Source organism: Adiantum capillus-veneris, chromosome 14, assembly GCF_014529385.1.
Source record: "Adiantum capillus-veneris isolate H3 chromosome 14, ASM1452938v2, whole genome shotgun sequence".
Lineage (NCBI taxonomy): Eukaryota > Viridiplantae > Streptophyta > Polypodiopsida > Polypodiales > Pteridaceae > Adiantum > Adiantum capillus-veneris.
This window is the reverse complement of record NC_140944.1, coordinates 90,914,364-90,937,189: the sequence shown is the minus strand read 5'-3', so window position 1 is coordinate 90,937,189 and position 22,826 is coordinate 90,914,364. Positions and strand designations below refer to the sequence as shown.

Here is a 22,826-nt window from a genome sequence, read left to right as displayed (position 1 = left end):
TCACTGAACCTCTCTCTAGCTCTTTCTCCATTGGGTTAACCATGCTCTTCCAATGTTGCTTTAGCTTAGGCACCATCTCTTTAAGCTGCCCAAAAGTAACATCTACCTTCCTGCTTGTCAGATCCTCCTTCAAGTCATAGCTTAATTGCCCATCCCCTAGTGGAAAATCTGAAACATGAAAATTGCGACGAGCCCTCCTTTTCCTTTTGGCCTTGACATCCTCGCCTTCAGGGCACTTCTTCCTTCCTTGTCCCCTGTGGTCCGCTTCACAATAGGCATCACTAATGTATCCTCTAGCTTTAATGCCTTCTCCAAGCTGACTACACTTATCACTTTTGTCTTTCCCTTTTCCTCCTGGGTTAATCCACTGGTTCCTTCTGCTCCCTTAAATTTGATGCCATAATCATTTGACCTACTTAGCATCTATCTTGGCAATGGATACATGTCTCCCCCCATCCTTGGTGGCTTATCACATTGCGGGCTAATGTGTTCCAACTCTCCACAATTATAACATGTGGGCGTCTGCCTGCAAAATCTACCATTGCTTTGTCCACCACCATTCCTAGGTCTTTCTTCACCTCCTGACTTATTTGCAAACCTCCCTCAACCTCGATTATTTCCCACATTACCTAACATGTTGAGGCTGAGATTCTTCATTAAATCTACCACTTGCCTCATGTATTGCCTTAGCCCACATCTTGCACTGCTGTAGTGACCACTGCTGGCATAACTTGAGAAGTAGCATAAACCACTAGTTCATGATGAACCCCTCGCATGCAACCTTGTAAAGAGTCCATAGGCTGAAATTCAGACCTCATGGGCAAAGACTATACTCCTAGCTAGCTCATTTTCCTTGGCTTTCACTCTTTGTTTGTTGCGAACTCAAATGCATCTGCATATGTCCAGGGCTTCTTTAGCTCCACTCTCCAACGTATATTATCCCAAAGACCAACCAAGAACCTTTCCTCCTTCATCATGTCAGGTGGGGGTACTTGTGGTGCTAAGGCCTTGCACATCCGCTCCCATGCCAAGGAAAACTTACGTATGTACGCATCTACTGTCTCACCTTTCTTTTGCACCAAACCTTGTACTTCTTGCCACACTTTGTCAGGATCTTCTGTCTTCACAAACTCCACTTCGAATCCATGCCATAGATTGTCCCAACTCAATCTTATAGGTGGATTAGCCCCATGCAACTCCTCTTCAAATGCTTTGGACCAAACTCGTGCATCACTCTTCCAACAAATTTGGAGAAGACGTAACATCTGTGCCGGATCATGACTCTAATTGCTAATGAATCTTCCACATCTTCATCACTTCTTCCGGATAAGGGATATCCATGGCTACCCAATTTACAATGCTTGAGGAACCCCTTTGAACAAACGTGCAAGAACCCAAACGTTTTACTGACTCAATCCCCAAAAACTTCAATGGAGCTCATCTTTAGATAAGGAAAAACACGTGCACATCAAATGAGTTTTCATAGTTAATCATCGCAATTACAATAGGCAAAGGGCATTCCAGTATCTCTTTTAAATTTCTTGGCCCAAACATAAAGACTATGTGTTGTTGGAAACAAATCTTCCTGGACATATGAACATTTATCTCGATTATTTGTGTTAAATGAAAAGGAGTGAATTGAGGTCCATTTTGATCATCCATTAAAGCCAACTATGCAGCTTCCAAGAAGGCACATCTGACTTATCCTCTGATTTTACTAGAATTCCAGCAGCACAACAGCATAAATGGATTAAAAGACCAAAAAAGTAGCCATCACAACTTGAAATTTTTTTGGTTGAGTTTCCCTAGAAGTAGAGCAGTAAGAATCCAAAATATAGACGGTATATGTAATCATAAACTGCCAACAATAGAACCCAAGCATCAAATAAGAATCACTAGAACATAGCCTATGACAAGGTCAAGAAAAGGGTGCTCCTGCCACCTGTATCACCGAAAGGATCTCACATTTGAGAATCCCCCAGCTCAATAAAACCTCACGCTATCGACCCTCTCACGAAAGCTTATGCAAATCTCATATAGTCAAGTCTCAAAAATGACTATCTTCCAGACCAAGTATCAAAAATGACTGGGATGACAAAAAAAAACCAAGTATGGCTCCATAAAGGCGTATAGTGGTTGTATCCATAAGTAACGTACAACACAAGACCATGCGCTCAAACAGGCACCAAATGATGCATACCCACGCCAACTGCAAGTGACTTCCACTTTCCAGTATGTCACTCTAGTCTAGCTACTTGTATGTGTGTGAATCATCTGTACCTATACCTGTCCCTATAACCTGTAACCTGTAACCTGTAATCTACACCCTGTAATCCCAAAGTTGAAGGTACTCGAAGAAGATCCTCAGTGGGGGCACCAAAAGAATGTGAGCGGGATGGAAACACACAGAACGCCTCTGTAATGACCCGAAACACACTCTTGGGATGATACACACACACACACTATGGGGCACCACTCGGCTTACACAACCCACCTGGCCGAGACAAGGAACATACCGATGGAGTGACAGGAGAGAGACTATCCATTTGTCCACTCCACACAGAGAGACAAACACACACACACTCCCAAAAAATTCACCTTAAAAGAGGAGAATTTATGATTTTTAGATACAATTGAGCTTGGGACAACACAAATGGGACAAATAGCTCACACAATATGGGTAAAATATGCCAGATACAATCACAAATTGAAGGAGAGGCTTCGCTCAAATGAGAAACTTACAAAGCCAAAAAATCAAAAAACTAGTGAGGAATTTGGCAAAATGGACAGCACTATTGCATCTAGAATGGCCAAAAACCCCAGTCTACAATGTCAAAGTGCTCAAATCCGACCTTGGATGAGAAGTTTATGGCCAAAACAGGGTCCAAAAACAGCAAAAACTCAGTTGGGACTGTTCCTCCTTTTCTCTCCATGTTTTTCTGGTCTTCTCTCTGGTTTTTCAGTTCCCACACTTAGCTATATTACTTGGGCACCTTTGGCCTTTTAGTTGACCTCAAACACACCTCAAACATGTCAAAAAGTGGCCTCGCAGTGCATAGTTGTCGCCCTACTGCATCCATCTGTACACTTGGCACTCAACTTTTTCCAATAATGCATCCTGCCACCACGTGAAGTGGCCCCAAAAGATGTTCCTCATGATGAAAATTTGCATAATTATCACAAGAAAACACCTACGTTGTGTATGTACTTATCCACGTGCAAGTCTTGACCCCATTCGACCTCTTGACGCCACTAGATTCCATCTGACGCACCTGCTTACCTCATGTCGTCGGCCCGCGAAAAGATTCCTCGAGAAGTTTTACGTGCTACCAACTCCTCATTATTATAGAAAAAACACACTGGTACTGGTGATAGTGAAAATCGATGCACTATGTACATGTTGTCCTACTTGTACACATGTGGGACCCACATAACCACCTGGTTTTAGAAAATTGGCAATTCTTTATTCGATGCACCATGCATGGGTATGTACATATACGCAATCACTTCTTCCAAAAAAACTCCTAACAATGATATTGCTAATCGATGGCAATTGAAGGAAGATGGTGTGCTTGATAGTACTTGCACGGCATTTGTGCCAAATGTTATGCCTTATAGTATGGCCGCCAATGAAGGAAAAGCTTGGCATTGCCTTGGCCAACATGCGTTCTGGATGTGAAGTCCCAAGATTTTCCTTAGCCAACATGTGTACCGGACATAAAGTCTTTTGCAACATTGCATGGCCGATAAGTGCGCCCGGATGCCGCCATTGGGAAGCTTAGCAATGCACTGCTCGATAGCTATGCCAAATGTGATGCCCTTCTTAAAATGGCCAAGGGCCTAAAGTCGCCCAAAGTAAAACGAAAGTGCCCACCGAATTGAACCAAAGGCCTAAAGAAAATGGCCACCCTATTTTTAATAGGGTGTGAAGCCAAGGAAAAACAAAACATGGCATGGAGCTGCAGGCAGCGAGCACGCATGCAGGAAGCTTCAAAACCGCTCGCGCTGGCCTACACAAGGCTCAGGTGAGCTCGACGATGAGATGAAAAGTGCCAAGAATGTCTAGGCGCTCACGTTCAAGCCAAAAACCGCGTGATTTGGTGTTGCCCACAATCCGTCCCTACCACGTCACCAAGGCGGGGACCCATTAGCAACGCCACTAATGGGTGCCTAAGCATTTTTTAGCAAGTGAGTGCCATGCAACCTATAAAAAGGGGAATTCATGTGCTTGTGGGGACCTCTAGTTTTGGGGGAAAGCTCTTCTCTCCAGAGAAGAATAGAAAGCTAAGCAAAAGCCCTCTTACTCAAGGAAGGCAATTAACCTCGGATTACCAAAGTTAAGCGTTTTAGCCATTCGAATCTTCAAGATTAACCTCATAAGCTCTCATTAACCTACTCTTAAGCTCATAAGCTCTCATGAACCTACTCTCTAATCCCATAAGCCGAGGCTCTTAACCTCTTAAGCCAAGCTTCATAGCCTAATCTCGTCCTTAGAACAATCTAATCCTAATTTCCTTAAGCCAAAGCTTCTAAGCCATCATTAGCAATTTCAATCATCAACCTTAATCCATCCTAGTCTTATTTTAAACTTGATTAGCCATTAAAATCCTCAAACTAAACCTCCATTAGCCATTCGAATCGGGAAGTAGAAGCAAAAATCAAGCAGCCATTGGAAGAAGAAACTCCTTTGCTTTATCGAGAAGAAGCAGAAGGCCGTTCAAATAAGGTCATTGATAATTTCCTTGATTAACACGTGGATTAAGCCAGGTTTCATCTTGTAAGGAGCATTAATCCTCCATTAGTGATTGATTAACCATGGATTTTGTTGAACTGCTTGAGAGCTGCTTGTTTTAAACTCTGTTGTCGTTAATTGTGTCTGCTGCTCTCTTTTCCCCGCACCTCTCACAGCCAGAGGCCCGTCGATGCCTTCCTGGCTTAACTTTCGCACATTTATCCCCCGAGAACGTCATCTCCTCGCGCAGCAGCCGCTTGCTGCTTGCTCGATGACATGATCTTCACTTTTATTTTCTTTTGGCTTCCCCCCCTTATTGAATTAGGGTGGCCATTAACCATGCCCTTTAATTGGGTGGCCAGTTTTATTGGGCGACCATTCTTATTGCGAGCGGACACTCTGCTCAAGAGAACTACATTTGGGCATACATATCGACCAAGGCATTGCCTCCATGACATCCTTTTTCCCTTAGAGTCGCACCTCGCACACTTTTAGCTTAAAATTGGCCTGTTAGCAAGCCCTTATAACTGTTGAATAATCATGTAGGATTCAAATACACCTGATTGGCATCCCTTTCCTCATTTTCTTATCGTGTGAGTGGAGCGGCATGACAATGTCTTATCGGTGTAGATTCGCCGATTTAGGCAACACTAATCACGAAATCCTACTGCAATGGCTGGCCACCACTGTAACTGGTATGATTTTGTTACCCGGGTAGATGTACATGCTAGCAACTATTTGGATTTGGATTTGGAATTGGATTGGGAATTGGATTGGGAATTGGTATATAATGTTTTTTTAATCGCAACAATATTTATGAAAGTGAACTTGAGATGGATGAGAATTGCTTATTGAATGATGAGTGTGACCAATGATATTCTGATTCATTAGGGTGTGACATATACTGCTTATTCTAGTGGTATGGGCATCTAGAATAGGTACTATGTGGATGACGGCAGGCATAAGCAATGTCATAAAAAATTTCTTTTACTATGTGGTAGTTTTGATACAAATTTCTGATCACTATGTTTGACAAGTATTGTTGGCAAATTTTTATCTTCGCAACTGAGGATAATTGCTTTCCAACGGAGAGGTATGTTATGGAATTGATATTTTACTATTTATTGCAGCTGACAGGTGGAGCAGGCTTGACGGAGCTAAGCTATGCAAAAGGATATTATATGTTTTGTATATTTGATTATTCAAGTGCTCTTTATAAGCTTTTGTCATTTATGACCCGCCAGTCAGATTATACTCACTTTGACCATTTAAGAAATCTATAAAACAAATAAGTGCAAGAGGGAAATGGTCACTCTTTCACGGGGTCAGATTGCACCCAGTGTTTGTGTTATTCTCCTCTCCTCTACCCTCTTCTCTGTCGTCGTGTTGGCGTAGCCCTCCACTCTAGAAGGTGCACCTGCACGTGCTCTCTCAATCTATCTTGCTCTTTGTCTCTCTCTGCTTGTGTACAACTTGGATTATGCGTTGTGTGATTCGAGGTATGCAGATTTTCTCGTTCCATGGATTGTAATATATTGTTTTTGCCATTTTGCAGGGCTCGCAGCGTTTCCATCTGTAGCATGCAGGGTCCTTTGATGATGCATGGAAATTTTTGAAAGCAAAGCAACATGCAAACTTTGATCTCCCCACAAGATGGAGGGGCTTGGTATGGAACAAGAAGTTGCAATCTTCAACTAGTCTTGGCTGCACAGGATTCAAGTAAATTTTTGCATTCTTCTAGTAACATTGCTTGAAAAAAATCATCCATTGGTCATCAGGGAGGTCTTCTTTCGTAAGACCCTTTGGAAGCACACCCTCCATGCTAGATATACTCCTTATCTAGCTCTTTGTTTGTATACCAAAACTTGGTTAGAAGAGGGTATCCAAAACTGAACACGGAGATTCTAAATTTCTCTTGACCACATGGATAACCTTGCCAATGCAAAGTCTAAATTGTGCAGTTCCAAAACTGTAAAGTATAAAATTTGGTATTGTAAAGTGCCTGAGTTTATATGTTAACCTTCACTTCCCTACAAAGCTTTAAATTTTTGTTCGGTTCCTAGCACATATACTTGCATGCATGCAATGACTCAATAAAAATTGCAAAGCTCTCAAGATACCATACAAACACTTGCAAGTTACATGCATGCAATTTAACAAGAAATTAAAAATGTTGAGCTCAAACTCAAAATCTTCAAATGACAATCGCTACCTTTCATGAAAAACAATCATGAAAATGAAACAAAACAACAATGTACATATGCAAAGGAGGAACACCAACCCCTGGACTTTGTAGATGATTGAGTCTCATCCTCACCAAAAAGTGCTCTAGAATTAGCTGATTTCTCCACAGAGAAGTCCCCCTGCTAGCTCTCGTGTTTGGGGTGTTCATGCTCCGAGGATATTTTGTACTTGTGAAGGGGGACCTTGCATCCATGGTCATATGCTTCTTCCCCTTGTTTGGTGAAGCCTTGACAACTGATTCCCTTACAAGCATCCTCATAGTTGCAATGGTGCAAATTCAAAGACCTTGCTATCTACAAAACAGAATGAAGAACGTGCTGCCCGTGAGAGAGATGCAAAGCCTTTGCTCAAAAAGGCTTGACAAAGGTGGTCTACAAGAGAGCTGTAGATCGTCTGAGAGGTGGAGAGTTGTTGCAAGGTGGAGGGTGTAGTGAGTGATGTGGGACGGAGAGTGGTAGTGGTCACGTCACATGAGTGCAAATGTGCAACTCCCATCCATAATTGCACCCATGTTTTCTTCGAAAAAAGTGGTGTTTCAAATTTTAATACATATGTACTTTCAAATTCCTACTCTCTAAAAAACATTTAATACATTCCCTCCTACAGTACTTAAATCTAGAGGACAAAAAAGGTTCGCATTAGAACAACCTGGAAATATATAGAAGTACCAACTAGGTAGGAACAAAAAAGATCCTTTTTTTCTACCACCAATGCATGATTTCAGCCTAGTGTCAAGAGAGATGGGCACCTGTTTGCTAAAATGGCCAAACAACAAGGATTAAGTTAGTAGACTTTGATTATTATGCTGATCTCTTCCAGCATGAGGGACATGACTTAGGTATGCTCAACTTGTCTATAAGCTAGAGAGCATAAGCCTAAAAACTACCACTCTTAAGTACGGAGTTCATTAAGACTTGAAGATTATGGACTAATTATTTTCTCAATTCATAGCTTAGAAGCCTAGCCAAAGAGCTGTTTTTGCACCCTTGAGTCTTCGCTTTTTACATTATTGTGCTTACCACAAATATTTCCTCTTGTAAAAGTAAAAAAAGTGGATTATTGAAGGACCAAATTAGCTATGTTTATTGGATTATCTTTGTAGATTATTTTGTGGTGACCCTCTCTAGATCAAGGTCTTGCTGAGCTTATGAGATACTCATGTAGCTTATCTCTAAGTTCAATTGAACTTTGGTGGACTGGTAGCCAAATATATACAGCCTATGTAGAATCATTGTCCAAGCATTTAAGAGATAATAGCTCTTTAAAAAAAGGTATATTGTGAATTAAGGGCCCTCCTAAAACGGGCTCTTTTAAAAAGAGACCTTATAAATATAAGATCCACTCAGTTGTTACTTTGGAAATTCTCAATAAACCATCAAAGAGCATCCCCTACTAACGAAAACACTCTCCAAGGTTGCAAGAGGTTGGTGTGTCCTTGAAACACAAGAAAAAGCCTACAAACACTTGGCCATTCTTGGGGCTCATCAACAACTGGGCAAGGTAGTTATGGAGAGGGCTCATCGTAGGATCATGTGACATAGACAACAACAAGCACAAGGGACACGACGTCAAAGAGTCAAGCAACACACAAAACCTATTGATATGTCAAGGTCAACTTGTATGACTATTGGATGAATACCACCGACACTCATCATCATTGGCATGCCTTGGTGATACACATATCTCTGTGAGTAATACTACAATTGTACTACACACATTTGGTCTACCTACTAGAGTGATGGCACACTTATCTCCTTACCTCACTCGCTAGAGATTCATACTAGACCATTGCACTAGTTCCCCTTTTATGTTGTCTTTTCCTTTATGTTTTGTATCCCTCTTATCTTTAGTTTTTCAAGAACAATAAGTACCGTCTTTTGCATCCATCTTTGTGTGCGTGCATGCTTGCAAGATCTCTCTTCTGCTCTATTTCTTGACATGGTAACAGAGCCTGGTTGTGTGTGAGGGGCTACAGGAGCAATCTAGGAAGCAACTTCCGTATTCCCGGGATTCATCATCAATGATCTCCAATTAAGGTGATTCCTTTTGGAGTGTGTGCATATAAAGGTCCTTAACCCGGAGAATCTGTAGTCAAATTTCAATTTTGAACCCGTTTAGTTCCTCATTTTCGTGTTAGAGTGCGTTCGCGTACAGAAATGCTAAGATTCAAGAATCTACATATCTGCAAAAAGGTGGTGCGGAAAGCTTTGGTTTGGATGCACTACGCACAGATACTATTTAGTACAGTGACACAAGTGTCTCGTAGATTGTGGTTACAAGTGGTAACCAACTATTTTTAGTAGGCTGCTAAAAGATTGTGTGAAGGGGTGGAAACATGTTGTCCAACAATCATGGGCTTAACTAGGTTGTCAGTGAAAAGCTAGACAAGAAAAACTTTCATGCTTGGAAGTTTAGAATGACCAATTTCCTTATGGGCAAAGGTTGTTGAAACTACATTGATGAAGAGCATGAGATAGCACCACCACTGTTAGAGGACGGTGCAAGTGTTATGCAATTTAAGACATTTAAATATTGGAACCTGGGAGCATGGAAGGTCATGTATTGGCCTTTTTTTAGTGTGTAGGACACTATGATTGACATATAGAGGGTGCTCAATCTCCCAAAGAGACTTGGCACACTTTGTTGTCATTGGCTGGGACCACAACAAAGGCAAGGAAGATGGAGTTGAAGACTGAGTTGAATACTGTTCAAGTATATCCATCAATGACTATTCTCTGAAGATAAAGAATGTACGTGAGTCACTTGCATCGATTGGTGTTATAGTCAATGATGATGATAAATTAGAAGTCTATTTGCAAGGTTTGGGTCCTGAGTACAAAAAATTTAAAACTGGCATCCATCTTGGAGAGAACATTTCTCTACATATGGTGATTGTTTTTTTGTATGTGTCCTTTTCAACAATAGAGGAAGAGGAAGAGGATGTGATACAGATCATGGACAAAGCCAAGGAAAAGGCAACCACCAAGCACAACAACAAAACAAAAATCATGGCCATAACAAGGTGGTGGTCGAGGAGACTTTTGAGGCAAGGGGAGCTAGAGAGGTTCTTGAAATGCGTAGTGCAATAATGCATGTCAACATGGGAATATAGTATGTTGGGGCTATGGATGACATTGTCACTTTGAATGTGATTGTCAAGATAGGAGGCAACGAACAACTATGCAACCACTAGCATGAATGCAGATGAGGTCGAGGGGCTATTTGTGGTGTAGCACATGACGAATACTATGTTTGAAAATGTGGAAAAATCTGTTGAATACTATAAATCTAGTGATAATGTCTAGTATGTGGATTCTGATGCATTAAATCACATGCCCAACCATGGTGAATGGTTTAAGGAAATGAAGATTTTATAAAGTGTTGGTTATGTAGAAACCAGGGATGATACTACACATCCTATTATGCATACAGGAAATGTGCCATTGTCTATGATAGATGGTAAATTGAAGTACCTGGCTGATGTACTACATGTACGCAGCACTACAGAGAACCTGGTTTTTATTGGGTAAATGATTGAGCAGGGTTTACAGTTAAGGTTTAACTCCAATGGTCTCTTGTCAAAGAGCATAATAAGGACAAAAAGTTGGTTTCACAAGGAAAGAAAGTAGGTGCTTTGTGTATAAAGGTTGCCAATTGCTTTGTACTCGTAGGTTATGGAAGAAGAATAATAGACTTAACCTTGTCTGGATCAGCCTCAATGCCCAATATCTTCACTCTTGGTTGTGCTAGATGACATTTATTTGGATTTAGTTGTCCTCCACATTCATCATATCGAGCCAATACCATCTGCAGCTTCTCATGGTGTTCAACCCTACTTCTGTAGACACAAAAGTCATCCATAAAAGATTTAACACAACTACCAGTGAATGATTCCAATACCCAATTTTCTCTCTCTCGACAAAAGGATGGTCCATTTGACAACCCAAATGGCAATACCGTGTAACAATAACAACCCCACAGCGTAATGAAAGATGTCTTTGTTCGGTCTTTAAGAGCAATCTTCAATTGAAAATAGCCTAAAAAACCATCACACACATTGTACCTCTTATAGCCTGCTGAATCCAAGATCTTATCAATGAATGGAAGAGGATATGGGTTTAAAATCTACACAGATCCTCCACTTTCCATCCTTCTTTGGGCTGACTACTACTGGACTCACCCATTCTTTGGTTTCCACTGGGACTATGAACCCTACCTTCAATAACTTGTCAGCCTCTTCCCGCAAGGCTTCCATTTGCTCTTGACCCATCCTTCTTAGCCTTTGCCACACTGGCTTAGCACCTTATTTCAACTCTATATGCATGTCTTCTCCTTTGAACCCTCTAATCTCTTCATATGAAGTAATGAAAAAAACAGGAAAACTAGCCAGCATGTGAAAATATATCTCCTTCTCCATAGCTGAGAGATCTCCACTAATCATTTGTGTCATCAATTCTTGCTTCTTTGAAAATTCAACCTTGGTTTGCATCAGCCCTTCAATCACTTCATAAGGCCCTTCACGTTCATCTTCAACCTCATTTGCAAATGCAACTAAACCAAACTCCTGTATTCCTTTGTCCATCAAAAGAAATGCAACATCAACATCCTCATCATTGCTGGTAGTACTATCACTGTCCTCATCAGTCATTGTGGAATAGTCTTCATCACTAGATTCATCTTCATCTTCATAAAGCTCTTCCAATTGTTTCCTTGTGTCCATATTATATAGCTTCTTGGCACCTATCTTTGCATAGAGGCTAATAGTACCACATCTCCAATCTTGAACAGCTCCCACTGCACGTAACCATGGTGTACCAAGTATAATAGGATATGCTCCCAACCCCACGAGAATCACATGAAAATCAACCACCACCTTTGCATCATACGCCTCCACTTCTAAGCTCTTTACAACACCCAAACATTTTACTTTTTGATGGTTTGCTAATGTGATCCAGAAACCTGACACCCCAGTCACTGTAAGACCCATCTTCTCAACGCATGAGTGTGTTATGACACATATCTGGGCTCCACCATCCACATAACCTTGTCACTATTTTTTTCTTTTGTGCCACACATCTACTATTGAGCAAATGTTTGGTAGCTCGTCCATTGCCAACACCTTCACTGAACCTCTCTCTGGCTCTTTCTCCATTCGGTTAACCATCCTCTTCCATTGTCACTTTAGCTTAGGCACCATCTCTATAAGACGCCCAAAAGTAACATCTGCCGTCCTACTTGTCAGATCCTCCTTCAAGTCATAGCTTAATTGCCCATATCCTAGTGGAAAATCTGAAACATGAAAGTTGCGACGAGCCCTCCTTTTCGTCTTGGCCTTGACATCCTCGCCTTCATGGCTCTTTCCCTTCTTCTTACTAGGACCTGGGCCACTTCTTCCTTCCTTGTCCTCTGTGGTCCTCTTCCCAATAGGCATCACTAATGTATCCTCTAGCTTTGATGCTGCTCCAAGGTGACTACACTTAGCACTTTTGTCTTTTCCTTTTCCTCCTAGGTTAATCCATTGGTTCCTTCTTCTCCCTTAATTTTGATTCCATAATCATTTGATGTAGTTAGAATCTATCTTGGCAATGGATACATGTCTTCCCCCATCCTTGGTGGCTTATCACATTGTGGGCTGATGTGTCCCAACTCTCCACAGTTATAACATGTGGGCATGTGCTCCAGAATCTACCATTGCTTTGTCCAACACCATTTCTAGGTCTTTCTTCACCTCTTGAGTGATTTGCAAACCTCCCTTGACCTCGATTATTTACCACATTACCTAACATGTTTAGGCTAAGATTCTTCATTAAATCTACCACTTGCCTCATGTCTTGCCTTAGCCCATCATCTTGCACTGCTGTAGTGACCACTGCTGGCATAACTTGAGGAGTAACAGAAACCACCGGTTCATGATGAACCCCTGGCATGCGACCTTGTAAAGAGTCCATAGGCTGAAATTTAGACCTCATGGGCAAAGAATCTACTCCTATATTTTCCTCAGCTTCCACTCTTTGTTCCTTGCCACCCCTAATGCATCTTCATAAGTCCTAGTCTTCTTTAGCTCCACTCTCCAACATATATTCTCCCAAAGACCAGCCAAGACCCTATCCTTCTTGATCATGTCAGGTGGGGGTACTTGTGGTGCTAAGGCCTTGCACATCCGCTCTTATGCCAATGAAAACTTACATATGTATGCATCTACTAGCTCATCTTCCTTTTGCACCAAACCTTGTACTTCTTGCCACACTTTGTCAGAATCTTCTGTCTTCACAAACTCCACTTCCAATCCATGCCTTAGATTGTCCCAACTCAATCTTCAGATGGATCAGCCACATGAAACTCCTCTTCAAATGCTTTGGACCAAACTCGTGCATCACTCTTCAAAATATCTGAAGAAGACGTAACATCTCTTGCGGATCATGAATTTGAATGCTAATGCAAGAAACCTCCATCTGTTGCAAAAAGTCTTCCACATCTTCATTACTTCTTCCATGAAATTCCGGATAAGAGAAAGCCATGGCCACCCAAGTTATGATGGTTTGAGAACGCCTTCAAACACGCGTGCAAGAACCCCAAACGTTTTACTGACTCAATCCCCAAAAACATCAATGGAGCTTGACTTTAGATAAGGACAAACACGTGCACATCAAATGAGTTTTCATAGTTAATCATCAAAGTTACATCAGGCAAAGGGCATTCCAATATCTCTCTTATCTTCTTGGCCCAAACATAAAGACTATGCATTGTTGGAAAAAAATCTTCCTCGACACATGAACATTTATCTGGATTCTTTGTTTTAAATGGAAAGGAGTGAATTAAGGTCCATTTTGATCATCCATTAAAGCCAACCATGCAGCTCCCAAGAAGGCACAACTGACTTATCCTCTGATTTTACTTGAATTCCAGCAGCATAACAACATAAATGGCTCAAAAATCCAAAAAACCAGCCATCACAACTTGAAAAAATTTTGGCAGAGTTTCCCCAGAAGTAGAGCAGCAAGAACCCAAAATATAGACGATATATGTATGCATCAACTGCCAACAATAGAATCCGAGCATCAAATAGAAATCACTAGTACATAGTCTATGACGAGATCACAAAAAGGGTGCTCCAGCCACCTATATCACCGAAAGGATCTCACATTTGAGAATCCCCCAGCTTAACAAAACCTCACGCTATCGACCCTCTCACAAAAGCTTATGCAAATCTCATACAGTCAAGTCTCAGAAATGACTATCTTCCACATCAAGTCTCATAAATGGCTGCGACTGCCAAAAAAACCAAGTATGGCTCCACAAAGGCGTAAAATGGCAGTATCCACATGTAACGTACAGTACAAGAAAATGCGCTCAAACAGGCGCAAAATGATGCATACCCACGACAACTACAAGTGACTTCCACTTGCCAATATATCACTCTACTCCAACTACCTGTACCTGTGTGAATCACCTGTACGTGTGTGAATCCCTGTAACATGTAACCTGTAATATGCACCCTGTAATCCCAAAGCTGAAGGTACTCGAAGAAGATCCTCAGTGGGGGCACCAAAAAAATGACAAAGAGCGAAAGCGGGGCACCTCTATAGCTTAGCCTCCCCTGCAGCTAGAGAACATATAAACCAAACACACAAAAGACTTGCAAATGACCTTGAAAATCGTCTTCTCACATCAACTCAAGCCATCGGCCATGAGGAGTTACAGCTCACGCCGACCTCAAGCTCTACAATGGCGAGCTGGGAACACCAATAAGGGTGTAAGCCAAATCACCTGCAACCTGCATGCAAGGACACCAAGAGGCCCAAATCCTGACACCAAATACCTACGGTTGTATAGCTGCACTTGATGGCATTTTCTTCTTCTTTCTGATCAACTAGGACTTCACCTTCGTCCTGATCATATGAACAGATGGAGGCCCCCTTTACCAACCAATTCCAGCTAAATATAGTACCCCTCACTTTTGCCGCCCACTTTTGCTTCTCTTCTCTCTATATCCAACCACCTAGGACCATGGCTTCCTCTGCTTATGATCGATGGCAAGTGCCCCTACCTGCAGGATTGCATCCCCTCTTCATACTGCAGTAGCCCACCATTTCTTGAGCATGGCCACCTGCTTCTCCCTATGTGTTCATGCTGGAAGCTTGTGTCACTCTTGACTAGGCTACCTCTTCACGTACCCCCCTTATAACTGCGAGATACACTTCTTAATCTAACTTCCATGGCCGCTTGAATTCAGATCCCTCTCTTCTCAATTGGTGGCCTCGAGCCCTTCTCTATCTGGTCCCTGCAGCCCTCTCTAGTGCACCTCCTCTCGACTCCTATTGCCCTCTCTTCACTTGGTTGTTAGCGCAATTGCCCCTTTCAATTAAAATGACTCCTCAAATGAGCATGGCGACCTCACTTGATTGGAGACCAATACCCTCCTGTAGCTTGGAAACCTGATCAGCCTCAAACCTCTTTCCTGCATGCACTACCTTGTAACCTTGCTACAGATCCCCCCTTCTAATTCAAAATCGGCCACCCCTCTCTAAGATTGGCTGCTCCTGTCACACACCCGTGGAGGTCGGCACCCTTCTCCTCTCTCAGGTCGCAGCACCTGCAGCCTCTCCAGATTTCCCGCCTCTTGCCCTTTTCACCACAGCTTCATTTCCCCCTTCACCAGCTCGCAGTGGCATGGGCCCTTTTAACCCTTTTTCACTCTCTGGAGGCTCTGTTCGCCCTGACCCATATTGCCCATCATTACCCGCCACTTGCCAAATTTTGACATTATAGTTCAACTCGTGCTATGTCACCTCTCACCAAAGCTTTTTTAATTTGCTCCAGGAGAAGGTCTAGGATTGATTGCCGAACTACTGTAAGGCTATTCAAAAAAAGGAGCATCAAAGATTCAATTCTGGCACGAACCTGCATGTGAGAAACCATATCATAAGTAATGTGAACTCGGAACAGCATTGATGATAGGGTCACTTTTTGACATGCTTTTGGCGGCACAGTTTCGAAGATAACCTTGCAGGGGTCGTCTATAGGCATGAGGATGGTGGGGGAAGCAAAGAGAGGCTCCATGGTTCCTCTGATGATGAGAGTCAAGAGAACGCATCAGAGACTAACATTACCTAGCATTGTACAAGCAGCCTTAGCACACGCAAAAGTGGGAAAATCAAGCACACCATATATACGTGGGCTGGCAAACATCAAACCAAAAAAATCCAAACATAGTTTGCCAACCCCTCTAGCCTGCTAGAGCATTCATGCTCATAAGGAACAGTAGCAGATTCTCATAACGTTCCACCTGGATCCCACACAAAGGTAGGCAGATCGCACATAATCAAAGAAAGAAAAAAATCTTCAAAGAGCGGCGATGCAGGTGCAATTTCATAAACATCAACACTATTGCATAAAATGAATTTTTGTGTTTGCAATTTGTCTTCATGACCATGAGAATTATATGCATACACCTCATATACAGACTTTTCACCTAGGGATGACTGATGCTTACATCTGGCAATTCTTGTAACATCGTATTAATTTTAGCCTCAAGTGCTGGCACATCCTTAGATTCATTAAACTGCCCCTTTTGACTACTCTTGCTATCGGTCTCAAACCAGCTCACCATGTCAGAGCATACATGACCAAATTCAGCAACCAAATCCACCTTATTGGTAAGCACCTCACTACCAAATTCATCATAAATTTGTTGACCATGTTGGATGGATACGCCACGACGGACGTCAGCACAGCGAGAACTCACCTAACATATAATGTCAGCTAAGGAAGAAGCTCGACCCGCGGGCCCGTGGAAGCAAGCATAAGGTTTCAACCTACACTCGACCGACTCCTAACTAATTCCTACATAGCTCTCTACCAGTTGTCTAAGTCACAGCCTTCAAGAGTGCATAAGAGGAAACTTCCTACAACGCTTTCTAGAGCCAAACACCCATCAAACAATCTCGAAACACCATAGAACTTGAAGAAGACCCTACTAACTGTTGAGATGTCGAGCTCTACACCTTGAACTGGCATCCACTACGGGTCTTGGCCGCTTGCGGCATTTACTCACTGGCGCGTTAGGTGACCGACACGGAGGATCTCTGCCAGTGATTCTACAGCTGGACTACACTTATAGTGATAGCCTAGTACGCTTCTAGCCAGTTCACACTTAGTGACCGCATGTACATATGTGCTACTTTTCATCTTTAGCACTTAGTCATTTTTGTACTCTCTTTTCTAAGAAGAAGAAGAAGAAGCTTTCCATCTCTGTGTGCTTTGTGCTTGTCTTGTGTAGCTCTCTTGCATCGTGATTCTTTACATGGTATCAGAGCTTGGTGTAGGCAAGAGAGGCTAAGAGAGCAAGAGCATCACAATCCCTTCGTTCGCAATCCACGAGCAGATGCCCTTTTAGGGGTTTTTCGCACAAGTTTCTGAACAGGTCTCCAAAGTGCAGTATACAGAGATTTACTGTACAAGTACAGTGGTTGTATGTACGCTTGATTGTGGACACTCGTTGAGTGTAGAAAGCGTTACAGGTACCACGATAGCAGGTTCAACAGATTTGCAGGTTTTTGCAGATTGCAGCTATTTTGTCTTAGTGCTTCAAGATGTCTAAAGGTTTCAGTCAGATTTTTACTGAGAAGCTTGAGAAAAATAACTACCTTGCATGGAAGTTCAGAATAACAAATTTCCTAAAAGGAAAAGGTTATTGGGACTATGTAGAAGGAGACAATGAAAAGGAACCAGAGACTCCCGAGGCAAATGCTACAGCAGAACAAAGGAAAGCTTTGAGGGACTGGCAACAAGGCCAGAGCAAAGTGATGTATTGGCTTTCTATGAGCATCAGAGATGGCATGATGGGCTATCTACAGGATGTTGAAACCCCCGCCATTGCATGGAGAAACTTAGGCAGAGTGTTCGAGGTGAACACCAAGGCTAAGAAGCTTCAACTAAAGTCGGAGCTAAATCAGGTTAAGAGGAACAACCTCTCAATCAATGATTATTCCTTGAAGATCAAGAGTATCATTGAGGATCTTAGATCTATTAAAGTCTTAGTGGAAGATGATGACATTGTCCGTGCATGCTTGGATGGTCTAGGAGATGAGTATGTACATTTTAGGTCTTCCATGAATACAAGAGACAACATCCCCGTGTTCCAAGATTTGATTTCTATGCTTATTCTTGAGGAGAAGAACCTTGACACATCTTCTTCTCATGGCAGAAATAATTCTGAACAGCCCTTCTATTCTAACTCCAACAGAGGTAGAGGTAGAGGTCGTGGTCGAGGCCCAAGGGGTTGCAGGGGCCAATTTCTGGAAGGTCAATCAAATCAAAACAATACAGGTGGCAGGGGAAACGAGTCTCAAAGCAGGGGGAGTCAAAGAGGTCGTGGTGCAGGATCAAGCAGGCAGCAACATACTCCAGATTGCAGAGAATGTTGGAGTTGTGGTGAAAGAGGTCACATGTCACGTGACTGTCCAAAGGGAAAAGCAAGTGGAAAGAGAGAACAGGGCAACTATGCATCTACTAGCAGAGATGCGGATGACAGCAAAAACGAGCGCATGTTTGTTATGCAGCATGTAATGAATACAATGACTGCAGAGAATTCCACCCAAGATGATGTTTGGTATGTGGATTCAGGTGCCTCTAATCACATGACGTCTCGTGGAGAGTGGTTTAGAGATATGCGCAAACCAGATGTGCCAGGCTATGTGCAGACAGGAGATGACACAGCTCACCCCATTGCTCATGTAGGGGACATACCTCTAAATACGAAGAGTGGGAAATCAAAGTACTTAGCAGATGTACTTCATGTCCCAAACATTACAAAGAATCTTGTTTCTGTTGGACAAATGGTTGAGCAGGGTTTGTAGGTTCGCTTCAATCCAAATGGCTGTTATGTAGAAGATTTCCAGAATGGCTGTAAGCTGATCACAGAGGGAAAATGTGTGGGTAGAATGTTTACGCTGAATGTAGACATGCCTGAGGTAAAAGCTGCATTATTTGCACAGGGCACAGGTGTTGTGGCTTATGTTGACATTTGGCACAAACGCATTGGCCATGTCAATGAGCAGAGATTGCGCAGCATGCAATCAAAACAGATTGTAAAAGGTTTGCCCAAATTCAAGGTGGATGGTATGCATAAAGTGTGTGCAGCATGCCAGTTTGGAAAACAGTCAAAGGGCTCATTTCCACATGAGCGCAATGTATGTAAAAAGCCACTTGAGGTGGTGCACACAGATGTTTGGGGTCCAACCGATACTGCAAGTATACATGGTTGCAGGTATTATGTCTCTTTCATTGATGACCATACAAGAAAAGTATGGGTCTACTTCATGCGTAACAAAAGTGAAGTGTTTGGTCACTTTCAAGACTTCAAAGTCATGATTGAGAAGGAGACAGATATGCAAATCAAGACATTGAGGTCAGATGGAGGGGGAGAGGACTTCTCCAATGATTTTTCAGATGTTCTACGAATGCATGGTATACGCAGGCAGTTTACATGCAGATATACTCCACAACATAATGGGGTCGCAAAAAGGAAAAACAGGCACATTGCAGAGGTTGCACGTGCATTGATGAATGAGAAGAACATGCCTCATCATTTCTGGGCTGAAGCCGTAAATACAGATGTGTACATTATGAACAGGACACCTACAGCTGCGGTGCATGATGTAACACGTGAGGAAAAGTTTACAGGTACAAAGCCTGATTTGGCACACTTGAAAGTGTTTGGCTGCATAGCTTACGTGCATGTACCAGATGAGTTGCGTAGGAAATTGGATCCTAAAGCAGAGAAATGTATTCTTGTGGGATATTCACTTGAACAAAAGGGGTACAGGTGCTACAATCCTACTACACCAGAATTACGAGTGAGCAGAGATGTAGTCTTTGATGAGATGAGCAGCTGGTACAGTAATGCACATGCCACTATTGGGGCTGATGTAAAAGATGATGTGGTTGTACAAAATGTGAGGCCACAGTCACAGGTTTTGAGTGGACCACAAGAGTCCTTTTCTCGTGGCTCTGTTGAGAAACCATGGAATGGTAGACTACGTACGCAGGTTACTCCACCAACAGGTACAGGCAATGTATCACAAAAAGGAAAGGAAAAGGTTGATGAACCTCCCTTTATGGCTGATGCATCATCAGGTTTTTCACATGTAGACATGGATTCAGATGGTTCTGAACAAAGTCTTGATGAGGAATTTGGAATTCCGGCTGTCAGGACACCTGGTGTAAGGAAAGTACAAGAAGATGCTAGAGGGCAAACGAGTGACCCAGGACCGCGCATATCTAATAGAGTCAGAAATCCAATTCAAAAATTGACTTATGATGGATATCTAGCGCATCACCAAGCCTACATGTCTAAGGTGATAGAGGATGTGGAGCCCACATGTTTTGAGGATGCAGTTGGAAATGTGCATTGGGATGATGCAATGAATGAAGAGATGGCTGCATTGGAAGCAAACGACACATGGGAGTTGGTGCCATTGCCAAGTGGCAAGAAAGCTATTGGCTGTAAATGGGTGTATAAAACCAAGCATAAGGCTGATGGTAACATTGAGCGTCACAAGGCAAGGTTGGTCGCAAAGGGTTATGCACAGACGTATGGCATAGACTATGAGGAGACCTTTGCTCCAGTGGCAAAGATGACGACTGTGAGAGCTGTCATAGCAGTGGCTGCATCTAGAGGATGGATTATGCATCAAATGGATGTAAAGAATGCCTTCTTGAATGGTGAGTTGCAAGAGGAAGTGTATATGGATCAGCCACCTCGTTATGTCGATCCAAGTTACCCAGATTATGTATGCAGACTTCATAAAGCTTTGTATGGTTTGAAGCAGGGCTCTAGAGCATGGTATGACAGGATTGCCAAGTATCTTGTCAGTATTGGTTTTAGGAGAGCTCATGCTGATCATTCACTCTATGTACGTGAGAGTGATGTGGGGATTGTGGTCATTACCATATATGTAGATGACCTTATTATTGTTGGTGACAATGCTATGGAGATTGACCATGTGAAGGGTCTTCTCAAACAGGAGTTTGAAATGAAAGATTTAGGCGAGTTGCGCTACTTTCTTGGCATTGAGGTGATCAGGACTCCAGAGGGTGCTTTGGACATGCTGTCAAAGTATGGTATGGCTGATTGTAAGCCAATTTCTATTCCCTTGGATGTGAATGCAAATCTGAGTGCAGAGAAGGGTGATGTTGTTGAGGATGTCAACATGTACAGGAAGATTGTGGGTAGTCTAATCTACTTGACTATCACGAGGCCAGAGTTGAGCTACACAGTAGGCTTGGAGATTCAGTTCATGCAGCTTCCGAGGAAGCCACATTTGGATGGAGTACGACGCACACTTAGGTATGTGCAAGGTACTCTTGACTACGCATTGTTCTATGCAGCAGATGCACCATTAGCATTGTATGGGTATACAGATGCAGATTGGGCAGGTAGCATTGTTGATAGGAGATCTACGAGTGGCTTCATGTTCTCTTTTGGGAGTGTTGCTGCTACTTGGAGCAGCAAAAAGCAGCCTACGATTGCTTTATCGAGAACAGAGGCCGAGTACAGAGGTGCAGCAGTTGCGGCGTGCGAGGTAGCTTGGCTACGCACATTACTTGAGGACTTGGGAGTGCAAGTGAACCAACAGATTTTCATCCATTGTGACAGCCTCAGCAGCATGCAGTTGGCTAGGAACCCAGTGTTCCATGCCAGGACCAAACACATAGAGGTCCATTACCACTACGTTCGAGAGCAAGTGTTGGCGAGCGACATTGACTTGGTCTACGTCAGCACAGAGGAGCAGATAGCGGATATCTTTACCAAGGCCCTCGGAGCTGAGAAGCTTCGACGTTTCCGGACTATGCTTGGACTCTGCGACATGCAGAGCTCGAGGGGGAGTGTTGAGATGTCGAGCTCTACACCTTGAGCTAGCATCCACTATGGGTCTTGGCCGCTTACGGCATTTACTCACTGGCGCGTTAGGTGACCGACACGGAGGATCTCTGCCAGGGATTCTACATCTGGACTACACTTATAGTGCCAGCCTAGTACGCTGTGAGCGGGATGAAAACACACACAGCGCCTCTATAACGACCCGACACACACTCTTGGGAAGATACACACACACACTATGGGGCACCACTCGGCTTACACAACACACCTGGCCGAAACAGGGAACACACCTCTGGAGTGAGAGGAAAGAGACTATCCACTTGCCCAGTCCACACAGACATACACACACACACACACACCCAAAAAACTCAGCTCAAAAGAGGAGAATTTCTGATTTTTAGATACAAATGAGCTTGGGCCAACACTTATGGGGCAAACAACTCACACAATATGGGTAAAAGATACTAGATACAATCACAAATTGGAGAAGAAACTTCGCTCATAGGAGAAACTTACACAGAAAAACAGCAGGAAATGAGTGAGGAATTTGGCAAAATGGACAGCGCCATCGCGTCCGGAACGGCCCAAAACCCCAGTCTACAATGTCAAAGTGCTCAAATCCGACCTCGGATGAGCAGTTTACGGCCAAAACAGGCTCCAAAATGAGCAAAAACACAGCTGCGGCTGTTCCTCCTCTCTTCTCCACGTTTTTTCTGGTCTTCTCTCTGTTTTTTCAGTTCCCACACTTAGATTTTTTAGTTGGGCACCCTTGGCCTTTTAGATGACCTCAAACGGACCCCGAACAGGCCAAAAACTGACCTCGCAGTGCATAGTTGTCACCTTTTTGCATCATTCGCACATCTGGCACTCAGCTTTTTTCCAATAATGCACCTCGCCACCACGTGAAGTGGCCCCAAGAAAAGGTCCTCATGATGACCTCTCTGCATAATTCTCACAAGCAAACAC

The 22,826-nt window shown here is 42.9% G+C and overlaps 1 pseudogene; it reads right to left on the bottom strand.

Annotated features, from left to right (window-relative positions):
* Window positions 1–16,248: 16,248 nt before the first annotated feature.
* LOC147442752 (uncharacterized) overlaps window positions 16,249–22,826 on the bottom strand; it is a 35,158-nt pseudogene continuing 28,580 nt past the window's right edge.